This window comes from Leiobunum rupestre, chromosome 3 (assembly GCF_980474605.1).
Source record: "Leiobunum rupestre chromosome 3, qqLeiRupe1.1.hap1, whole genome shotgun sequence".
Classification (NCBI taxonomy): Eukaryota; Metazoa; Arthropoda; class Arachnida; order Opiliones; family Sclerosomatidae; genus Leiobunum; species Leiobunum rupestre.
Window position 1 is genome coordinate 26,021,812 of NC_143386.1, and position 19,458 is coordinate 26,041,269.

Below are 19,458 nucleotides of genomic sequence, written 5' to 3' on the forward strand. Positions count from 1 at the left end.
TTCCCATTTTTAAAACAGTTTCATCGTATTTACGATGGCTATGACGGGTATCTATGGTGTAGTGGTTATCACGTCCGCCTAACACGCGGAAGGTCCCAGGTTCGAGCCCTGGTAGATACATAATGTTCTTTTTCGACTTGTTGTTAGAACGAAACTTTCGGAGGTTTTTGGCAATTTTTTTAAATTGAAAAGTGATATGTTTTGGGTATCTATGGTGTAGTGGTTATCACGTCCGCCTAACACGCGGAAGGTCCTAGGTTCGAGCCCTGGTAGAAACATAATTTTCTTTTTTGACTTGTTGTTAGAACGAAACTTTCGGAGGTTTTTGGCAATTTTTTTAAATTGAAAAGTGAAATGTTTTGGGTATCTATGGTGTAGTGGTTATCACGTCCGCCTAACACGCGGAAGGTCCCAGGTTCGAGCCCTGGTAGATACATAATGTTCTGTTTTGACTTGTTGTTAGAACGAAACTTTCGGAGGTTTTTGGCAATTTTTTTAAATTGAAAAGTGACATATTTTGGGTCCTTGGTAGTATAGTGCTGAGTATCACCGCCTGTTTTACGGAAGACCTGAGTTAAATTCCCCGCCGGGGAGGCATGACCGGCTTCAGTTTTTAAAGATTGCAGAAAATATTTTGGTGGCAATGAAACGGTTTCTTCTTAATACCAAAAATATCCGTTTTAAAGAAATCCACTGGTTCAGGCCTTGGTCAAAATGCAACCCTATCACCCAGACGATTTTCGTCAGTTCATGTTACAGTCGCTAGCGTATCTATGGTGTAGTGGTTATCACGTCCGCTTTACACGCGGAAGGTCTCAGGTTGAGCCCTGATAGATACATAGAAGGTTGATATTTTAGCGATATGTGGACGAGTGAATTGGAGGCTCTCGGTCTCGAAAATTTGCCCATTTTTAAAACGGTTTCATCGTATTTACGATGGCTATGACGGGTATCTATGGTGTAGTGGTTATCAGGTCCGCCTAACACGCGGAAGGTCCCAGGTTCGAGCCCTGGTAGATACATAATGTTCTTTTTTGACTTGTTGTTAGAACGAAACTTTCGGAGGTTTTTGGCAATTTTTTTAAATTGAAAAGTGACATATTTTGGGTCCTTGGTAGTATAGTGCTGAGTATCACCGCCTGTTTTACGGAAGACCTGAGTTGAATTCCCCGCCGGGGAGGCATGACCGGCTTCAGTTTTTAAAGATTGCAGAAAATATTTTGGTGGCAATGAAACGGTTTCTTCTTAATACCAAAAATATCCGTTTTAAAGAAATCCACTGGTTCAGGCCTTGGTCAAAATGCAACCCTATCTCCAAGACGATTTTCGTCAGTTCATGTTGCAGTCGCTAGCGTATCTATGGTGTAGTGGTTATCACGTCCGCTTTACACGCGGAAGGTCTCAGGTTGAGCCCTGATAGATACATAGAAGGTTGATATTTTAGCGATATGTGGACGAGTGAATTGGAGGCTCTCGGTCTCGAAAATTTGCCCATTTTTAAAACGGTTTCATCGTATTTACGATGGCTATGACGGGTATCTATGGTGTAGTGGTTATCAGGTCCGCCTAACACGCGGAAGGTCCCAGGTTCGAGCCCTGGTAGATACATAATGTTCTTTTTTGACTTGTTGTTAGAACGAAACTTTCGGAGGTTTTTGGCAATTTTTTTAAATTGAAAAGTGACATATTTTGGGTCCTTGGTAGTATAGTGCTGAGTATCACCGCCTGTTTTACGGAAGACCTGAGTTGAATTCCCCGCCGGGGAGGCATGACCGGCTTCAGTTTTTAAAGATTGCAGAAAATATTTTGGTGGCAATGAAACGGTTTCTTCTTAATACCAAAAATATCCGTTTTAAAGAAATCCACTGGTTCAGGCCTTGGTCAAAATGCAACCCTATCTCCAAGACGATTTTCGTCAGTTCATGTTGCAGTCGCTAGCGTATCTATGGTGTAGTGGTTATCACGTCCGCTTTACACGCGGAAGGTCTCAGGTTCGAGCCCTGATAGATACAAAGAAGGTTGATATTTTAGCGATATGTGGACGAGTGAATTGGAGGCTCTCGGTCTGGAAAATTTTCCCATTTTTAAAACAGTTTCATCGTATTTACGATGGCTATGACGGGTATCTATGGTGTAGTGGTTATCACGTCCGCCTAACACGCGGAAGGTCCCAGGTTCGAGCCCTGGTAGATACATAATGTTCTTTTTCGACTTGTTGTTAGAACGAAACTTTCGGAGGTTTTTGGCAATTTTTTTAAATTGAAAAGTGATATGTTTTGGGTATCTATGGTGTAGTGGTTATCACGTCCGCCTAACACGCGGAAGGTCCTAGGTTCGAGCCCTGGTAGAAACATAATTTTCTTTTTTGACTTGTTGTTAGAACGAAACTTTCGGAGGTTTTTGGCAATTTTTTTAAATTGAAAAGTGAAATGTTTTGGGTATCTATGGTGTAGTGGTTATCACGTCCGCCTAACACGCGGAAGGTCCCAGGTTCGAGCCCTGGTAGATACATAATGTTCTGTTTTGACTTGTTGTTAGAACGAAACTTTCGGAGGTTTTTGGCAATTTTTTTAAATTGAAAAGTGACATATTTTGGGTCCTTGGTAGTATAGTGCTGAGTATCACCGCCTGTTTTACGGAAGACCTGAGTTAAATTCCCCGCCGGGGAGGCATGACCGGCTTCAGTTTTTAAAGATTGCAGAAAATATTTTGGTGGCAATGAAACGGTTTCTTCTTAATACCAAAAATATCCGTTTTAAAGAAATCCACTGGTTCAGGCCTTGGTCAAAATGCAACCCTATCACCCAGACGATTTTCGTCAGTTCATGTTACAGTCGCTAGCGTATCTATGGTGTAGTGGTTATCACGTCCGCTTTACACGCGGAAGGTCTCAGGTTGAGCCCTGATAGATACATAGAAGGTTGATATTTTAGCGATATGTGGACGAGTGAATTGGAGGCTCTCGGTCTCGAAAATTTGCCCATTTTTAAAACGGTTTCATCGTATTTACGATGGCTTTGACGGGTATCTATGGTGTAGTGGTTATCACGTCCGCCTAACACGCGGAAGGTCCCAGGTTCGAGCCCTGGTAGATACATAATGTTCTTTTTTGACTTGTTGTTAGTACGAAACTTTCGGAGGTTTTTGGCAATTTTTTTAAATTGAAAAGTGACATATTTTGGGTCCTTGGTAGTATAGTGCTGAGTATCACCGCCTGTTTTACGGAAGACCTGAGTTAAATTCCCCGCCGGGGAGGCATGACCGGCTTCAGTTTTTAAAGATTGCAGAAAATATTTTGGTGGCAATGAAACGGTTTCTTCTTAATACCAAAAATATCCGTTTTAAAGAAATCCACTGGTTCAGGCCTTGGTCAAAATGCAACCCTATCTCCAAGACGATTTTCGTCAGTTCATGTTGCAGTCGCTTGCGTATCTATGGTGTAGTGGTTATCACGTCCGCTTTACACGCGGAAGGTCTCAGGTTCGAGCCCTGATAGATACAAAGAAGGTTGATATTTTAGCGATATGTGGACGAGTGAATTGAAGGCTCTCGGTCTCGAAAATTTGCCCATTTTTAAAAAGGTTTCATCGTATTTACGTTGGCTCTGACGGGTATCTATGGTGTTGTGGTTATCACGTCCGCCTAACACGCGGAAGGTCCCAGGTTCGAGCCCTGGTAGATACATAATGTTCTTTTTTGACTTGTTGTTAGAACGAAACTTTCGGAGGTTTTTGGCAATTTTTTTAAATTGAAAAGTGACATATTTTGGGTCCTTGGTAGTATAGTGCTGAGTATCACCGCCTGTTTTACGGAAGACCTGAGTTAAATTCCCCGCCGGGGAGGCATGACCGTCTTCAGTTTTTAAAGATTGCAGAAAATATTTTGGTGCCAATGAAACGGTTTCTTCTTAATACCAAAAATATCCGTTTTAAAGAAATCCACTGGTTCAGGCCTTGGTCAAAATGCAACCCTATCTCCAAGACCATTTTCGTCAGTTCATGTTGCAGTCGCTAGCGTATCTATGGTGTAGTGGTTATCACGTCCGCTTTACACGCGGAAGGTCTCAGGTTGAGCCCTGATAGATACATAGAAGGTTGATATTTTAGCGATATGTGGACGAGTGAATTGGAGGCTCTCGGTCTCGAAAATTTGCCCATTTTTAAAACGGTTTCATCGTATTTACGATGGCTATGACGGGTATCTATGGTGTAGTGGTTATCACGTCCGCCTAACACGCGGAAGGTCCCAGGTTCGAGCCCTGGTAGATACATAATGTTCTTTTTTGACTTGTTGTTAGAACGAAACTTTCGGAGGTTTTTGGCAATTTTTTTTAATTTGAAAAGTGACATATTTTGGGTCCTTGGTAGTATAGTGCTGAGTATCACCGCCTGTTTTACGGAAGACCTGAGTTAAATTCCCCGCCGGGGAGGCATGACCGGCTTCAGTTTTTAAAGATTGCAGAAAATATTTTGGTGGCAATGAAACGGTTTCTTCTTAATACCAAAAATATCCGTTTTAAAGAAATCCACTGGTTCAGGCCTTGGTCAAAATGCAACCCTATCACCCAGACGATTTTCGTCAGTTCATGTTACAGTCGCTAGCGTATCTATGGTGTAGTGGTTATCACGTCCGCTTTACACGCGGAAGGTCTCAGGTTGAGCCCTGATAGATACATAGAAGGTTGATATTTTAGCGATATGTGGACGAGTGAATTGGAGGCTCTCGGTCTCGAAAATTTGCCCATTTTTAAAACGGTTTCATCGTATTTACGATGGCTATGACGGGTATCTATGGTATAGTGGTTATCACGTCCGCCTAACACGCGGAAGGTCCCAGGTTCGAGCCCTGGTAGATACATAATGTTCTTTTTTGACTTGTTGTTAGAACGAAACTTTCGGAGGTTTTTGGCAATTTTTTTAAATTGAAAAGTGACATATTTTGGGTCCTTGGTAGTATAGTGCTGAGTATCACCGCCTGTTTTACGGAAGACCTGAGTTAAATTCCCCGCCGGGGAGGCATGACCGGCTTCAGTTTTTAAAGATTGCAGAAAATATTTTGGTGGCAATGAAACGGTTTCTTCTTAATACCAAAAATATCCGTTTTAAAGAAATCCACTGGTTCAGGCCTTGGTCAAAATGCAACCCTATCTCCAAGACCATTTTCGTCAGTTCATGTTGCAGTCGCTAGCGTATCTATGGTGTAGTGGTTATCACGTCCGCTTTACACGCGGAAGGTCTCAGGTTGAGCCCTGATAGATACATAGAAGGTTGATATTTTAGCGATATGTGGACGAGTGAATTGGAGGCTCTCGGTCTCGAAAATTTGCCCATTTTTAAAACGGTTTCATCGTATTTACGATGGCTATGACGGGTATCTATGGTGTAGTGGTTATCACGTCCGCCTAACACGCGGAAGGTCCCAGGTTCGAGCCCTGGTAGATACATAATGTTCTTTTTTGACTTGTTGTTAGAACGAAACTTTCGGAGGTTTTTGGCAATTTTTTTAAATTGAAAAGTGATATGTGTTGGGTATCTATGGTGTAGTGGTTATCACGTCCGCCTAACACGCGGAAGGTCCCAGGTTCGAGCCCTGGTAGAAACATAATTTTCTTTTTTGACTTGTTGTTAGAACGAAACTTTCGGAGGTTTTTGGCAATTTTTTTAAATTGAAAAGTGAAATGTTTTGGGTATCTATGGTGTAGTGGTTATCACGTCCGCCTAACACGCGGAAGGTTCCAGGTTCGAGCCCTGGTAGATACATAATGTTCTTTTTTGACTTGTTGTTAGAACGAAACTTTCGGAGGTTTTTGGCAATTTTTTTAAATTGAAAAGTGACATATTTTGGGTCCTTGGTAGTATAGTGCTGAGTATCACCGCCTGTTTTACGGAAGACCTGAGTTAAATTCCCCGCCGGGGAGGCATGACCGGCTTCAGTTTTTAAAGATTGCAGAAAATATTTTGGTGGCAATGAAACGGTTTCTTCTTAATACCAAAAATATCCGTTTTAAAGAAATCCACTGGTTCAGGCCTTGGTCAAAATGCAACCCTATCACCCAGACGATTTTCGTCAGTTCATGTTACAGTCGCTAGCGTATCTATGGTGTAGTGGTTATCACGTCCGCTTTACACGCGGAAGGTCTCAGGTTGAGTCCTGATAGATACATAGAAGGTTGATATTTTAGCGATATGTGGACGAGTGAATTGGAGGCTCTCGGTCTCGAACATTTGCCCATTTTTAAAACGGTTTCATCGTATTTACGATGGCTATGACGGGTATCTATGGTGTAGTGGTTATCACGTTCGCCTAACACGCGGAAGGTCCCAGGTTCGAGCCCTGGTAGATACATAATTTTCTTTTTTGACTTGTTGTTAGAACGAAACTTTCGGAGGTTTTTGGCAATTTTTTTAAATTGAAAAGTGAAATGTTTTGGGTATCTATGGTGTAGTGGTTATCACGTCCGCCTAACACGCGGAAGGTCCCAGGTTCGAGCCCTGGTAGATACATAATGTTCTTTTTTGACTTGTTGTTAGAACGAAACTTTCGGAGGTTTTTGGCAATTTTTTTAAATTGAAAAGTGATATGTGTTGGGTATCTATGGTGTAGTGGTTATCACGTCCGCCTAACACGCGGAAGGTCCCAGGTTCGAGCCCTGGTAGAAACATAATTTTCTTTTTTGACTTGTTGTTAGAACGAAACTTTCGGAGGTTTTTGGCAATTTTTTTAAATTGAAAAGTGACATATTTTGGGTCCTTGGTAGTATAGTGCTGAGTATCACCGCCTGTTTTACGGAAGACCTGAGTTAAATTCCCCGCCGGGGAGGCATGACCGGCTTCAGTTTTTAAAGATTGCAGAAAATATTTTGGTGGCAATGAAACGGTTTCTTCTTAATACCAAAAATATCCGTTTTAAAGAAATCCACTGGTTCAGGCCTTGGTCAAAATGCAACCCTATCACCCAGACGATTTTCGTCAGTTCATGTTACAGTCGCTAGCGTATCTATGGTGTAGTGGTTATAACGTCCGCTTTACACGCGGAAGGTCTCAGGTTGAGTCCTGATAGATACATAGAAGGTTGATATTTTAGCGATATGTGGACGAGTGAATTGGAGGCTCTCGGTCTCGAAAATTTGCCCATTTTTAAAACGGTTTCATCGTATTTACGATGGCTATGACGGGTATCTATGGTGTAGTGGTTATCACGTCCGCCTAACACGCGGAAGGTCCCAGGTTCGAGCCCTGGTAGATACATAATGTTCTTTTTTGACTTGTTGTTAGAACGAAACTTTCGGAGGTTTTTGGCAATTTTTTTAAATTGAAAAGTGATATGTGTTGGGTATCTATGGTGTAGTGGTTATCACGTCCGCCTAACACGCGGAAGGTCCCAGGTTCGAGCCCTGGTAGAAACATAATTTTCTTTTTTGACTTGTTGTTAGAACGAAACTTTCGGAGGTTTTTGGCAATTTTTTTAAATTGAAAAGTGAAATGTTTTGGGTATCTATGGTGTAGTGGTTATCACGTCCGCCTAACACGCGGAAGGTCCCAGGTTCGAGCCCTGGTAGATACATAATGTTCTTTTTTGACTTGTTGTTAGAACGAAACTTTCGGAGGTTTTTGGCAATTTTTTTAAATTGAAAAGTGACATATTTTGGGTCCTTGGTAGTATAGTGCTGAGTATCACCGCCTGTTTTACGGAAGACCTGAGTTAAATTCCCCGCCGGGGAGGCATGACCGGCTTCAGTTTTTAAAGATTGCAGAAAATATTTTGGTGGCAATGAAACGGTTTCTTCTTAATACCAAAAATATCCGTTTTAAAGAAATCCACTGGTTCAGGCCTTGGTCAAAATGCAACCCTATCTCCAAGACCATTTTCGTCAGTTCATGTTGCAGTCGCTAGCGTATCTATGGTGTAGTGGTTATCACGTCCGCTTTACACGCGGAAGGTCTCAGGTTCGAGCCCTGATAGATACAAAGAAGGTTGATATTTTAGCGATATGTGGACGAGTGAATTGGAGGCTCTCGGTCTGGAAAATTTGCCCATTTTTAAAACAGTTTCATCGTATTTACGATGGCTATGACGGGTATCTATGGTGTAGTGGTTATCACGTCCGCCTAACACGCGGAAGGTCCCAGGTTCGAGCCCTGGTAGATACATAATGTTCTTTTTTGACTTGTTGTTAGAACGAAACTTTCGGAGGTTTTTGGCAATTTTTTTAAATTGAAAAGTGATATGTTTTGGGTATCTATGGTGTAGTGGTTATCACGTCCGCCTAACACGCGGAAGGTCCCAGGTTCGAGCCCTGGTAGAAACATAATTTTCTTTTTTGACTTGTTGTTAGAACGAAACTTTCGGAGGTTTTTGGCAATTTTTTTAAATTGAAAAGTGAAATGTTTTGGGTATCTATGGTGTAGTGGTTATCACGTCCGCTTTACACGCGGAAGGTCTCAGGTTGAGCCCTGATAGATACATAGAAGGTTGATATTTTAGCGATATGTGGACGAGTGAATTGGAGGCTCTCGGTCTCGAAAATTTGCCCATTTTTAAAACGGTTTCACCGTATTTACGATGGCTATGACGCGTATCTATGGTGTAGTGGTTATCACGTCCGCCTAACACGCGGAAGGTCCCAGGTTCGAGCCCTGGTAGATACATAATGTTCTTTTTTGACTTGTTGTTAGAACGAAACTTTCGGAGGTTTTTGGCAATTTTTTTAAATTGAAAAGTGACATATTTTGGGTCCTTGGTAGTATAGTGCTGAGTATCACCGCCTGTTTTACGGAAGACCTGAGTTAAATTCCCCGCCGGGGAGGCATGACCGGCTTCAGTTTTTAAAGATTGCAGAAAATATTTTGGTGGCAATGAAACGGTTTCTTCTTAATACCAAAAATATCCGTTTTAAAGAAATCCACTGGTTCAGGCCTTGGTCAAAATGCAACCCTATCTCCAAGACCATTTTCGTCAGTTCATGTTGCAGTCGCTAGCGTATCTATGGTGTAGTGGTTATCACGTCCGCCTGACCCGCGGAAGGTCCCAGGTTCGAGCCCTGGTAGATACATAATGTTCTTTTTTGACTTGTTGTTAGAACGAAACTTTCGGAGATTTTTGGCAATTTTTTTAATTTGAAAAGTGAAATGGTTTGGGTATCTATGGTGTAGTGGTTATCACGTCCGCTTTACACGCGGAAGGTCTCAGGTTCGAGCCCTGATAGATACAAAGAAGGTTGATATTTTAGCGATATGTGGACGAGTGAATTGGAGGCTCTCGGTCTCGAAAATTTGCCCATTTTTAAAACAGTTTCATCGTATTTACGATGGCTATGACGGGTATCTATGGTGTAGTGGTTATCACGTCCGCCTAACACGCGGAAGGTCCCAGGTTCGAGCCCTGGTAGATACATAATGTTCTTTTTTGACTTGTTGTTAGAACGAAACTTTCGGAGGTTTTTGGCAATTTTTTTAAATTGAAAAGTGATATGTTTTGGGTATCTATGGTGTAGTGGTTATCACGTCCGCCTAACACGCGGAAGGTCCCAGGTTCGAGCCCTGGTAGAAACATAATTTTCTTTTTTGACTTGTTGTTAGAACGAAACTTTCGGAGGTTTTTGGCAATTTTTTTAATTTGAAAAGTGAAATGTTTTGGGTATCTATGGTGTAGTGGTTATCACGTCCGCTTTACACGCGGAAGGTCTCAGGTTGAGCCCTGATAGATACATAGAAGGTTGATATTTTAGCGATATGTGGACGAGTGAATTGGAGGCTCTCGGTCTCGAAAATTTGCCCATTTTTAAAACGGTTTCATCGTATTTACGTTGGCTATGACGGGTATCTATGGTGTAGTGGTTATCACGTCCGCCTAACACGCGGAAGGTCCCAGGTTCGAGCCCTGGTACATACATAATGTTCTTTTTTGACTTGTTGTTAGAACGAAACTTTCGTAGGTTTTTGGCAATTTTTTTAAATTGAAAAGTGACATTTTTTGGGTCCTTGGTAGTATAGTGCTGAGTATCACCGCCTGTTTTACGGAAGACCTGAGTTAAATTCCCCGCCGGGGAGGCATGACCGGCTTCAGTTTTTAAAGATTGCAGAAAATATTTTGGTGGCAATGAAACGGTTTCTTCTTAATACCAAAAATATCCGTTTTAAAGAAATCCACTGGTTCAGGCCTTGGTCAAAATGCAACCCTATCTCCAAGACGATTTTCGTCAGTTCATGTTGCAGTCGCTAGCGTATCTATGGTGTAGTGGTTATCACGTCCGCTTTACACGCGGAAGGTCTCAGGTTCGAGCCCTGATAGATACAAAGAAGGTTGATATTTTAGCGATATGTGGACGAGTGAATTGGAGGCTCTCGGTCTCGAAAATTTGCCCATTTTTAAAAGAGATTCATCGTATTTACGATGGCTATGTCGGGTATCTATGGTGTAGTGGTTATCACGTCCGCCTAACACGCGGAAGGTCCCAGGTTCGAGCCCTGGTAGATACATAATGTTCTTTTTTGACTTGTTGTTAGAACGAAACTTTCGGAGGTTTTTGGCAATTTTTTTAAATTGAAAAGTGATATGTTTTGGGTATCTATGGTGTAGTGGTTATCACGTCCGCCTAACACGCGGAAGGTCCCAGGTTCGAGCCCTGGTAGAAACATAATTTTCTTTTTTGACTTGTTGTTAGAACGAAACTTTCGGAGGTTTTTGGCAATTTTTTTAAATTGAAAAGTGAAATGTTTTGGGTATCTATGGTGTAGTGGTTATCACGTCCGCCTGACCCGCGGAAGGTCCCAGGTTCGAGCCCTGGTAGATACATAATGTTCTTTTTTGACTTGTTGTTAGAACGAAACTTTCGGAGATTTTTGGCAATTTTTTTAATTTGAAAAGTGAAATGGTTTGGGTATCTATGGTGTAGTGGTTATCACGTCCGCTTTACACGCGGAAGGTCTCAGGTTCGAGCCCTGATAGATACAAAGAAGGTTGATATTTTAGCGATATGTGGACGAGTGAATTGGAGGCTCTCGGTCTCGAAAATTTGCCCATTTTTAAAACAGTTTCATCGTATTTACAATGGCTATGACAGGTATCAATGGTGTAGTGGTTATCACGTCCGCCTAACACGCGGAAGGTCCCAGGTTCGAGCCCTGGTAGATACATAATGTTCTTTTTTGACTTGTTGTTAGAACGAAACTTTCGGAGGTTTTTTGCAATTTTTTTAAATTGAAAAGTGATATGTTTTGGGTATCTATGGTGTAGTGGTTATCACGTCCGCCTAACACGCGGAAGGTCCCAGGTTCGAGCCCTGGTAGAAACATAATTTTCTTTTTTGACTTGTTGTTAGAACGAAACTTTCGGAGGTTTTTGGCAATTTTTTTAATTTGAAAAGTGAAATGTTTTGGGTATCTATGGTGTAGTGGTTATCACGTCCGCTTTACACGCGGAAGGTCTCAGGTTCGAGCCCTGATAGATACAAAGAAGGTTGATATTTTAGCGATATGTGGACGAGTGAATTGAAGGCTCTCGGTCTCGAAAATTTGCCCATTTTTAAAAAGGTTTCATCGTATTTACGTTGGCTATGACGGGTATCTATGGTGTAGTGGTTATCACGTCCGCCTAACACGCGGAAGGTCTTAGGTTCGAGCCCTGGTAGATACATAATGTTCTTTTTTGACTTGTTGTTAGAACGAAACTTTCGGAGGTTTTTGGCAATTTTTTTAAATTGAAAAGTGACATATTTTGGGTCCTTGGTAGTATAGTGCTGAGTATCACCGCCTGTTTTACGGAAGACCTGAGTTAAATTCCCCGCCGGGGAGGCATGACCGGCTTCAGTTTTTAAAGATTGCAGAAAATATTTTGGTGGCAATGAAACGGTTTCTTCTTAATACCAAAAATATCCGTTTTAAAGAAATCCACTGATTCAGGCCTTGGTCAAAATGCAACCCTATCTCCAAGACGATTTTCGTCAGTTCATGTTGCAGTCGCTAGCGTATCTATGGTGTAGTGGTTATAACGTCCTCTTTACACGCGGAAGGTCTCAGGTTCGAGACCTGATAGATACAAAGAAGGTTGATATTTTAGCGATATGTGGACGAGTGAATTGGAGGCTCTCGGTCTCGAAAATTTGCCCATTTTTAAAACAGTTTCATCGTATTTACGATGGCTATGACGGGTATCTATGGTGTAGTGGTTATCACGTCCGCCTAACACGCGGAAGGTCCCAGGTTCGAGCCCTGGTAGATACATAATGTTCTTTTTTGACTTGTTGTTAGAACGAAACTTTCGGAGGTTTTTGGCAATTTTTTTAAATTGAAAAGTGACATATTTTGGGTCCTTGGTAGTATAGTGCTGAGTATCACCGCCTGTTTTACGGAAGACCTGAGTTAAATTCCCCGCCGGGGAGGCATGACCGGCTTCAGTTTTTAAAGATTGCAGAAAATATTTTGGTGGCAATGAAACGGTTTCTTCTTAATACCAAAAATATCCGTTTTAAAGAAATCCACTGGTTCAGGCCTTGGTCAAAATGCAACCCTATCTCCAAGACGATTTTCGTCAGTTCATGTTGCAGTCGCTAGCGTATCTATGGTGTAGTGGTTATCACGTCCTCTTTACACGCGGAAGGTCTCAGGTTCGAGACCTGATAGATACAAAGAAGGTTGATATTTTAGCGATATGTGGACGAGTGAATTGGAGGCTCTCGGTCTCGAAAATTTGCCCATTTTTAAAACAGTTTCATCGTATTTACGATGGCTATGACGGGTATCTATGGTGTAGTGGTTATCACGTCCGCCTAACACGCGGAAGGTCCCAGGTTCGAGCCCTGGTAGATACATAATGTTCTTTTTTGACTTGTTGTTAGAACGAAACTTTCGGAGGTTTTTGGCAATTTTTTTAAATTGAAAAGTGACATATTTTGGGTCCTTGGTAGTATAGTGCTGAGTATCACCGCCTGTTTTACGGAAGACCTGAGTTAAATTCCCCGCCGGGGAGGCATGACCGGCTTCAGTTTTTAAAGATTGCAGAAAATATTTTGGTGGCAATGAAACGGTTTCTTCTTAATACCAAAAATATCCGTTTTAAAGAAATCCACTGGTTCAGGCCTTGGTCAAAATGCAACCCTATCTCCAAGACGATTTTCGTCAGTTCATGTTGCAGTCGCTAGCGTATCTATGGTGTAGTGGTTATCACGTCCGCTTTACACGCGGAAGGTCTCAGGTTCGAGCCCTGATAGATACAAAGAAGGTTGATATTTTAGCGATATGTGGACGAGTGAATTGGAGGCTCTCGGTCTCGAAAATTTGCCCATTTTTAAAAGAGTTTCATCGTATTTACGATGGCTATGTCGGGTATCTATGGTGTAGTGGTTATCACGTCCGCCTAACACGCGGAAGGTCCCAGGTTCGAGCCCTGGTAGATACATAATGTTCTTTTTTGACTTGTTGTTAGAACGAAACTTTCGGAGGTTTTTGGCAATTTTTTTAAATTGAAAAGTGACATATTTTGGGTCCTTGGTAGTATAGTGCTGAGTATCACCGCCTGTTTTACGGAAGACCTGAGTTAAATTCCCCGCCGGGGAGGCATGACCGGCTTCAGTTTTTAAAGATTGCAGAAAATATTTTGGTGGCAATGAAACGGTTTCTTCTTAATACCAAAAATATCCGTTTTAAAGAAATCCACTGGTTCAGGCCTTGGTCAAAATGCAACCCTATCTCCAAGACGATTTTCGTCAGTTCATGTTGCAGTCGCTAGCGTATCTATGGTGTAGTGGTTATCACGTCCGCTTTACACGCGGAAGGTCTCAGGTTCGAGCCCTGATAGATACAAAGAAGGTTGATATTTTAGCGATATGTGGACGAGTGAATTGGAGGCTCTCGGTCTCGAAAATTTGCCCATTTTTAAAAGAGTTTCATCGTATTTACGATGGCTATGTCGGGTATCTATGGTGTAGTGGTTATCACGTCCGCCTAACACGCGGAAGGTCCCAGGTTCGAGCCCTGGTAGATACATAATGTTCTTTTTTGACTTGTTGTTAGAACGAAACTTTCGGAGGTTTTTGGCAATTTTTTTAAATTGAAAAGTGATATGTTTTGGGTATCTATGGTGTAGTGGTTATCACGTCCGCCTAACACGCGGAAGGTCCCAGGTTCGAGCCCTGGTAGAAACATAATTTTCTTTTTTGACTTGTTGTTAGAACGAAACTTTCGGAGGTTTTTGGCAATTTTTTTAAATTGAAAAGTGAAATGTTTTGGGTATCTATGGTGTAGTGGTTATCACGTCAACCTGACCCGCGGAAGGTCCCAGGTTCGAGCCCTGGTAGATACTTAATGTTCTTTTTTGACTTGTTGTTAGAACGAAACTTTCGGAGATTTTTGGCAATTTTTTTAATTTGAAAAGTGAAATGTTTTGGGTATCTATGGTGTAGTGGTTATCACGTCCGCTTTACACGCGGAAGGTCTCAGGTTCGAGCCCTGATAGATACAAAGAAGGTTGATATTTTAGCGATATGTGGACGAGTGAATTGGAGGCTCTCGGTCTCGAAAATTTGCCCATTTTTAAAAGAGTTTCATCGTATTTACGATGGCTATGTCGGGTATCTATGGTGTAGTGGTTATCACGTCCGCCTAACACGCGGAAGGTCCCAGGTTCGAGCCCTGGTAGAAACATAATGTTCTTTTTTGACTTGTTGTTAGAACGAAACTTTCGGAGGTTTTTGGCAATTTTTTTAAATTGAAAAGTGAAATGTTTTGGGTATCTATGGTGTAGTGGTTATCACGTCCGCCTAACACGCGGAAGGTCCCAGGTTCGAGCCCTGGTAGAAACATAATTTTCTTTTTTGACTTGTTGTTAGAATGAAACTTTCGGAGGTTTTTGGCAATTTTTTTAAATTGAAAAGTGAAATGTTTTGGGTATCTATGGTGTAGTGGTTATCACGTCCGCCTGACCCGCGGAAGGTCCCAGGTTCGAGCCCTGGTAGATACATAATGTTCTTTTTTGACTTGTTGTTAGAACGAAACTTTCGGAGGTTTTTGGCAATTTTTTTAAATTGAAAAGTGACATATTTTGGGTCCTTGGTAGTATAGTGCTGAGTATCACCGCCTGTTTTACGGAAGACCTGAGTTATATTCCCCGCCGGGGAGGCATGACCGGCTTCAGTTTTTAAAGATTGCATAAAATATTTTGGTGGCAATGAAACGGTTTCTTCTTAATACCAAAAATATCCGTTTTAAAGAAATCCACTGGTTCAGGCCTTGGTCAAAATGCAACCCTATCTCCAAGACGATTTTCGTCAGTTCATGTTGCAGTCGCTAGCGTATCTATGGTGTAGTGGTTATCACGTCCGCTTTACACGCGGAAGGTCTCAGGTTGAGCCCTGATAGATACATAGAAGGTTGATATTTTAGCGATATGTGGACGAGTGAATTGGAGGCTCTCGGTCTCGAAAATTTGCCCATTTTTAAAACGGTTTCATCGTATTTACGATGGCTATGACGGGTATCTATGGTGTAGTGGTTATCACGTCCGCCTAACACGCGGAAGGTCCCAGGTTCGAGCCCTGGTAGATACATAATGTTCTTTTTTGACTTGTTGTTAGAACGAAACTTTCGGAGGTTTTTGGCAATTTTTTTAATTTGAAAAGTGAAATGTTTTGGGTATCTATGGTGTAGTGGTTATCACGTCCGCTTTACACGCGGAAGGTCTCAGGTTCGAGCCCTGATAGATACAAAGAAGGTTAATATTTTAGCGATATGTGGACGAGTGAATTGAAGGGCTCTCGGTCTCGAAAATTTGCCCATTTTTAAAAAGGTTTCATCGTATTTACGTTGGCTATGACGGGTATCTATGGTGTAGTGGTTATCACGTCCGCCCAACACGCGGAAGGTCCCAGGTACGAGCCCTGGTAGATACATAATGTTCTTTTTTGACTTGTTGTTAGAACGAAACTTTCGGAGGTTTTTGGCAATTTTTTTAAATTGAAAAGTGACATATTTTGGGTCCTTGGTAGTATAGTGCTGAGTATCACCGCCTGTTTTACGGAAGACCTGAGTTAAATTACCCGCCGGGGAGGCATGACCGGCTTCAGTTTTTAAAGATTGCAGAAAATATTTTGGTGGCAATGAAACGGTTTCTTCTTAATACCAAAAATATCCGTTTTAAAGAAATCCACTGATTCAGGCCTTGGTCAAAATGCAACCCTATCTCCAAGACGATTTTCGTCAGTTCATGTTGCAGTCGCTAGCGTATCTATGGTGTAGTGGTTATCACGTCCTCTTTACACGCGGAAGGTCTCAGGTTCGAGCCCTGATAGATACAAAGAAGGTTGATATTTTAGCGATATGTGGACGAGTGAATTGGAGGCTCTCGGTCTCGAAAATTTGCCCATTTTTAAAACAGTTTCATCGTATTTACGATGGCTATGACGGGTATCTATGGTGTAGTGGTTATCACGTCCGCCTAACACGCGGAAGGTCCCAGGTTCGAGCCCTGGTAGATACATAATCTTCTTTTTTGACTTGTTGTTAGAACGAAACTTTCGGAGGTTTTTGGCAATTTTTTTAATTTGAAAAGTGAAATGTTTTGGGTATCTATGGTGTAGTGGTTATCACGTCCGCTTTACACGCGGAAGGTCTCAGGTTCGAGCCCTGATAGATACAAAGAAAGTTGATATTCTAGCGATATGTGGACGAGTGAATTGGAGGCTCTCGGTCTCGAAAATTTGCCCATTTTTAAAACGGTTTCATCGTTATTACGATGGCTATGACGGGTATCTATGGTGTAGTGGTTATCACGTCCGCCTAACACGCGGAAGGTCCCAGGTTCGAGCCCTGGTAGATACATAATGTTCTTTTTTGACTTGTTGTTAGAACGAAACTTTCGGAGGTTTTTGGCAATTTTTTTAAATTGAAAAGTGATATTTTTTGGGTCCTTGGTATTATAGTGCTGAGTATCACCGCCTGTTTTACGGAAGACCTGAGTTAAATTCCCCGCCGGGGAGGCATGACCGGCTTCAGTTTTTAAAGATTGCAGAAAATATTTTGGTGGCAATGAAACGGTTTCTTCTTAATACCAAAAATATCCGTTTTAAAGAAATCCACTGGTTCAGGCCTTGGTCAAAATGAAACCCTATCTCCAAGACGGTTTTCGTCAGTTCATGTTGCAGTCGCTAGCGTATCTATGGTGTAGTGGTTATCACGTCCGCTTTACACGCGGAAGGTCTCAGGTTCGAGCCCTGATAGATACAAAGAAGGTTGATATTCTAGCGATATGTGGACGAGTGAATTGGAGGCTCTCGGTCTCGAAAATTTGCCCATTTTTAAAACAGTTTCATCGTATTTACGATGACTATGACGGGTATCTATGGTGTAGTGGTTATTACGTCCGCCTAACACGCGGAAGGTCCCAGGTTCGAGCCCTGGTAGATACATAATGTTCTTTTTTGACTTGTTGTTAGAACGAAACTTTCGGAGGTTTTTGGCAATTTTTTTAAATTGAAAAGTGATATGTTTTGGGTATCTATGGTGTAGTGGTTATCACGTCCGCCTAACACGCGGAAGGTCCCAGGTTCGAGTCCTGGTAGAAACATAATTTTCTTTTTTGACTTGTTGTTAGAACGAAACTTTCGGAGGTTTTTGGCAATTTTTTTAAATTGAAAAGTGAAATGTTTTGGGTATCTATGGTGTAGTGGTTATCACGTCAGCTTTACACGCGGAAGGTCTCAGGTTCGAGCCCTGATAGATACAAAGAAGGTTGATATTCTAGCGATATGTGGACGAGTGAATTGGAGGCTCTCGGTCTCGAAAATTTGCCCATTTTTAAAATGGTTTCATCGTATTTACGATGGTTATGACGGGTATCTATGGTGTAGTGGTTATCACGTCCGCCTAACACGCGGAAGGTCCCAGGTTCGAGCCCTGGTAGATACATAATGTTCTTTTTTGACTTGTTGTTAGAACGAAACTTTCGGAGGTTTTTGGCAATTTTTTTAAATTGAAAAGTGACATATTTTGGGTCCTTGGTAGTATAGTGCTGAGTATCACCGCCTGTTTTACGGAAGACCTGAGTTAAATTCCCCGCCGGGGAGGCATGACCGGCTTCAGTTTTTAAAGATTGCAGAAAATATTTTGGTGGCAATGAAACGGTTTCTTCTTAATACCAAAAATATCCGTTTTAAAGAAATCCACTGGTTCAGGCCTTGGTCAAAATGAAACCCTATCTCCAAGACGGTTTTCGTCAGTTCATGTTGCAGTCGCTAGCGTATCTATGGTGTAGTGGTTATCACGTCCGCTTTACACGCGGAAGGTCTCAGGTTCGAGCCCTGATAGATACAAAGAAGGTTGATATTCTAGCGATATGTGGACGAGTGAATTGGAGGCTCTCGGTCTCGAAAATTTGCCCATTTTTAAAACAGTTTCATCGTATTTACGATGACTATGACGGGTATCTATGGTGTAGTGGTTATTACGTCCGCCTAACACGCGGAAGGTCCCAGGTTCGAGCCCTGGTAGATACATAATGTTCTTTTTTGACTTGTTGTTAGAACGAAACTTTCGGAGGTTTTTGGCAATTTTTTTAAATTGAAAAGTGATATGTTTTGGGTATCTATGGTGTAGTGGTTATCACGTCCGCCTAACACGCGGAAGGTCCCAGGTTCGAGTCCTGGTAGAAACATAATTTTCTTTTTTGACTTGTTGTTAGAACGAAACTTTCGGAGGTTTTTGGCAATTTTTTTAAATTGAAAAGTGAAATGTTTTGGGTATCTATGGTGTAGTGGTTATCACGTCAGCTTTACACGCGGAAGGTCTCAGGTTCGAGCCCTGATAGATACAAAGAAGGTTGATATTCTAGCGATATGTGGACGAGTGAATTGGAGGCTCTCGGTCTCGAAAATTTGCCCATTTTTAAAATGGTTTCATCGTATTTACGATGGTTATGACGGGTATCTATGGTGTAGTGGTTATCACGTCCGCCTAACACGCGGAAGGTCCCAGGTTCGAGCCCTGGTAGATACATAATGTTCTTTTTTGACTTGTTGTTAGAACGAAACTTTCGGAGGTTTTTGGCAATTTTTTTAAATTGAAAAGTGACATATTTTGGGTCCTTGGTAGTATAGTGCTGAGTATCACCGCCTGTTTTACGGAAGACCTGAGTTAAATTCCCCGCCGGGGAGGCATGACCGGCTTCAGTTTTTAAAGATTGCAGAAAATATTTTGGTGGCAATGAAACGGTTTCTTCTTAATACCAAAAATATCCGTTTTAAAGAAATCCACTGGTTCAGGCCTTGGTCAAAATGCAACCCTATCTCCAAGACCATTTTCGTCAGTTCATGTTGCAGTCGCTAGCGTATCTATGGTGTAGTGGTTATCACGTCCGCCTAACACGCGGAAGGTCCCAGGTTCGAGCCCTGGTAGATACATAATGTTCTTTTTTGACTTGTTGTTAGAACGAAACTTTCGGAGGTTTTTGGCAATTTTTTTAAATTGAAAA

At 41.8% G+C, this 19,458-nt stretch overlaps 42 non-coding genes across 42 annotated transcripts; all 42 read left to right on the forward strand.

Annotated features, from left to right (window-relative positions):
• The first annotated feature begins 47 nt into the window (after positions 1-47).
• TRNAV-AAC (transfer RNA valine (anticodon AAC)) lies at positions 48-120 on the forward strand. Its single transcript has one exon. It is a non-coding gene; the product is annotated as a tRNA-Val (tRNA).
• A 243-nt stretch (positions 121-363) lies between these two features.
• Positions 364-436, forward strand: TRNAV-AAC (transfer RNA valine (anticodon AAC)). Its single transcript has one exon. It is a non-coding gene; the product is annotated as a tRNA-Val (tRNA).
• Positions 437-1,939: 1,503 nt separating this feature from the next.
• On the forward strand, positions 1,940-2,012 carry TRNAV-UAC (transfer RNA valine (anticodon UAC)). The gene has a single exon. It is a non-coding gene; the product is annotated as a tRNA-Val (tRNA).
• A 110-nt stretch (positions 2,013-2,122) lies between these two features.
• Positions 2,123-2,195, forward strand: TRNAV-AAC (transfer RNA valine (anticodon AAC)). Its single transcript has one exon. It is a non-coding gene; the product is annotated as a tRNA-Val (tRNA).
• A 243-nt stretch (positions 2,196-2,438) lies between these two features.
• On the forward strand, positions 2,439-2,511 carry TRNAV-AAC (transfer RNA valine (anticodon AAC)). The gene has a single exon. It is a non-coding gene; the product is annotated as a tRNA-Val (tRNA).
• Positions 2,512-3,024: 513 nt separating this feature from the next.
• Positions 3,025-3,097, forward strand: TRNAV-AAC (transfer RNA valine (anticodon AAC)). The gene has a single exon. It is a non-coding gene; the product is annotated as a tRNA-Val (tRNA).
• A 331-nt stretch (positions 3,098-3,428) lies between these two features.
• On the forward strand, positions 3,429-3,501 carry TRNAV-UAC (transfer RNA valine (anticodon UAC)). Its single transcript has one exon. It is a non-coding gene; the product is annotated as a tRNA-Val (tRNA).
• A 696-nt stretch (positions 3,502-4,197) lies between these two features.
• Positions 4,198-4,270, forward strand: TRNAV-AAC (transfer RNA valine (anticodon AAC)). The gene has a single exon. It is a non-coding gene; the product is annotated as a tRNA-Val (tRNA).
• A 1,100-nt stretch (positions 4,271-5,370) lies between these two features.
• TRNAV-AAC (transfer RNA valine (anticodon AAC)) lies at positions 5,371-5,443 on the forward strand. The gene has a single exon. It is a non-coding gene; the product is annotated as a tRNA-Val (tRNA).
• A 987-nt stretch (positions 5,444-6,430) lies between these two features.
• Positions 6,431-6,503, forward strand: TRNAV-AAC (transfer RNA valine (anticodon AAC)). The gene has a single exon. It is a non-coding gene; the product is annotated as a tRNA-Val (tRNA).
• A 671-nt stretch (positions 6,504-7,174) lies between these two features.
• TRNAV-AAC (transfer RNA valine (anticodon AAC)) lies at positions 7,175-7,247 on the forward strand. Its single transcript has one exon. It is a non-coding gene; the product is annotated as a tRNA-Val (tRNA).
• Positions 7,248-7,490: 243 nt separating this feature from the next.
• TRNAV-AAC (transfer RNA valine (anticodon AAC)) lies at positions 7,491-7,563 on the forward strand. The gene has a single exon. It is a non-coding gene; the product is annotated as a tRNA-Val (tRNA).
• A 331-nt stretch (positions 7,564-7,894) lies between these two features.
• On the forward strand, positions 7,895-7,967 carry TRNAV-UAC (transfer RNA valine (anticodon UAC)). The gene has a single exon. It is a non-coding gene; the product is annotated as a tRNA-Val (tRNA).
• Positions 7,968-8,077: 110 nt separating this feature from the next.
• TRNAV-AAC (transfer RNA valine (anticodon AAC)) lies at positions 8,078-8,150 on the forward strand. Its single transcript has one exon. It is a non-coding gene; the product is annotated as a tRNA-Val (tRNA).
• A 425-nt stretch (positions 8,151-8,575) lies between these two features.
• Positions 8,576-8,648, forward strand: TRNAV-AAC (transfer RNA valine (anticodon AAC)). The gene has a single exon. It is a non-coding gene; the product is annotated as a tRNA-Val (tRNA).
• Positions 8,649-8,979: 331 nt separating this feature from the next.
• TRNAV-GAC (transfer RNA valine (anticodon GAC)) lies at positions 8,980-9,052 on the forward strand. The gene has a single exon. It is a non-coding gene; the product is annotated as a tRNA-Val (tRNA).
• An 85-nt stretch (positions 9,053-9,137) lies between these two features.
• On the forward strand, positions 9,138-9,210 carry TRNAV-UAC (transfer RNA valine (anticodon UAC)). Its single transcript has one exon. It is a non-coding gene; the product is annotated as a tRNA-Val (tRNA).
• A 110-nt stretch (positions 9,211-9,320) lies between these two features.
• On the forward strand, positions 9,321-9,393 carry TRNAV-AAC (transfer RNA valine (anticodon AAC)). Its single transcript has one exon. It is a non-coding gene; the product is annotated as a tRNA-Val (tRNA).
• An 829-nt stretch (positions 9,394-10,222) lies between these two features.
• Positions 10,223-10,295, forward strand: TRNAV-UAC (transfer RNA valine (anticodon UAC)). Its single transcript has one exon. It is a non-coding gene; the product is annotated as a tRNA-Val (tRNA).
• Positions 10,296-10,405: 110 nt separating this feature from the next.
• On the forward strand, positions 10,406-10,478 carry TRNAV-AAC (transfer RNA valine (anticodon AAC)). The gene has a single exon. It is a non-coding gene; the product is annotated as a tRNA-Val (tRNA).
• Positions 10,479-10,721: 243 nt separating this feature from the next.
• Positions 10,722-10,794, forward strand: TRNAV-GAC (transfer RNA valine (anticodon GAC)). The gene has a single exon. It is a non-coding gene; the product is annotated as a tRNA-Val (tRNA).
• An 85-nt stretch (positions 10,795-10,879) lies between these two features.
• TRNAV-UAC (transfer RNA valine (anticodon UAC)) lies at positions 10,880-10,952 on the forward strand. The gene has a single exon. It is a non-coding gene; the product is annotated as a tRNA-Val (tRNA).
• A 426-nt stretch (positions 10,953-11,378) lies between these two features.
• On the forward strand, positions 11,379-11,451 carry TRNAV-UAC (transfer RNA valine (anticodon UAC)). Its single transcript has one exon. It is a non-coding gene; the product is annotated as a tRNA-Val (tRNA).
• Positions 11,452-12,148: 697 nt separating this feature from the next.
• TRNAV-AAC (transfer RNA valine (anticodon AAC)) lies at positions 12,149-12,221 on the forward strand. Its single transcript has one exon. It is a non-coding gene; the product is annotated as a tRNA-Val (tRNA).
• Positions 12,222-12,735: 514 nt separating this feature from the next.
• TRNAV-AAC (transfer RNA valine (anticodon AAC)) lies at positions 12,736-12,808 on the forward strand. The gene has a single exon. It is a non-coding gene; the product is annotated as a tRNA-Val (tRNA).
• A 331-nt stretch (positions 12,809-13,139) lies between these two features.
• On the forward strand, positions 13,140-13,212 carry TRNAV-UAC (transfer RNA valine (anticodon UAC)). The gene has a single exon. It is a non-coding gene; the product is annotated as a tRNA-Val (tRNA).
• Positions 13,213-13,322: 110 nt separating this feature from the next.
• On the forward strand, positions 13,323-13,395 carry TRNAV-AAC (transfer RNA valine (anticodon AAC)). Its single transcript has one exon. It is a non-coding gene; the product is annotated as a tRNA-Val (tRNA).
• A 331-nt stretch (positions 13,396-13,726) lies between these two features.
• On the forward strand, positions 13,727-13,799 carry TRNAV-UAC (transfer RNA valine (anticodon UAC)). Its single transcript has one exon. It is a non-coding gene; the product is annotated as a tRNA-Val (tRNA).
• A 110-nt stretch (positions 13,800-13,909) lies between these two features.
• On the forward strand, positions 13,910-13,982 carry TRNAV-AAC (transfer RNA valine (anticodon AAC)). Its single transcript has one exon. It is a non-coding gene; the product is annotated as a tRNA-Val (tRNA).
• Positions 13,983-14,225: 243 nt separating this feature from the next.
• TRNAV-GAC (transfer RNA valine (anticodon GAC)) lies at positions 14,226-14,298 on the forward strand. The gene has a single exon. It is a non-coding gene; the product is annotated as a tRNA-Val (tRNA).
• An 85-nt stretch (positions 14,299-14,383) lies between these two features.
• TRNAV-UAC (transfer RNA valine (anticodon UAC)) lies at positions 14,384-14,456 on the forward strand. Its single transcript has one exon. It is a non-coding gene; the product is annotated as a tRNA-Val (tRNA).
• A 426-nt stretch (positions 14,457-14,882) lies between these two features.
• Positions 14,883-14,955, forward strand: TRNAV-GAC (transfer RNA valine (anticodon GAC)). Its single transcript has one exon. It is a non-coding gene; the product is annotated as a tRNA-Val (tRNA).
• A 513-nt stretch (positions 14,956-15,468) lies between these two features.
• On the forward strand, positions 15,469-15,541 carry TRNAV-AAC (transfer RNA valine (anticodon AAC)). Its single transcript has one exon. It is a non-coding gene; the product is annotated as a tRNA-Val (tRNA).
• Positions 15,542-15,626: 85 nt separating this feature from the next.
• TRNAV-UAC (transfer RNA valine (anticodon UAC)) lies at positions 15,627-15,699 on the forward strand. The gene has a single exon. It is a non-coding gene; the product is annotated as a tRNA-Val (tRNA).
• Positions 15,700-16,397: 698 nt separating this feature from the next.
• TRNAV-AAC (transfer RNA valine (anticodon AAC)) lies at positions 16,398-16,470 on the forward strand. Its single transcript has one exon. It is a non-coding gene; the product is annotated as a tRNA-Val (tRNA).
• Positions 16,471-16,555: 85 nt separating this feature from the next.
• Positions 16,556-16,628, forward strand: TRNAV-UAC (transfer RNA valine (anticodon UAC)). Its single transcript has one exon. It is a non-coding gene; the product is annotated as a tRNA-Val (tRNA).
• A 110-nt stretch (positions 16,629-16,738) lies between these two features.
• TRNAV-AAC (transfer RNA valine (anticodon AAC)) lies at positions 16,739-16,811 on the forward strand. Its single transcript has one exon. It is a non-coding gene; the product is annotated as a tRNA-Val (tRNA).
• A 331-nt stretch (positions 16,812-17,142) lies between these two features.
• TRNAV-UAC (transfer RNA valine (anticodon UAC)) lies at positions 17,143-17,215 on the forward strand. Its single transcript has one exon. It is a non-coding gene; the product is annotated as a tRNA-Val (tRNA).
• A 609-nt stretch (positions 17,216-17,824) lies between these two features.
• Positions 17,825-17,897, forward strand: TRNAV-AAC (transfer RNA valine (anticodon AAC)). Its single transcript has one exon. It is a non-coding gene; the product is annotated as a tRNA-Val (tRNA).
• A 331-nt stretch (positions 17,898-18,228) lies between these two features.
• TRNAV-UAC (transfer RNA valine (anticodon UAC)) lies at positions 18,229-18,301 on the forward strand. The gene has a single exon. It is a non-coding gene; the product is annotated as a tRNA-Val (tRNA).
• Positions 18,302-18,910: 609 nt separating this feature from the next.
• On the forward strand, positions 18,911-18,983 carry TRNAV-AAC (transfer RNA valine (anticodon AAC)). The gene has a single exon. It is a non-coding gene; the product is annotated as a tRNA-Val (tRNA).
• Positions 18,984-19,314: 331 nt separating this feature from the next.
• On the forward strand, positions 19,315-19,387 carry TRNAV-AAC (transfer RNA valine (anticodon AAC)). The gene has a single exon. It is a non-coding gene; the product is annotated as a tRNA-Val (tRNA).
• The last annotated feature ends 71 nt before the right edge of the window (positions 19,388-19,458 follow it).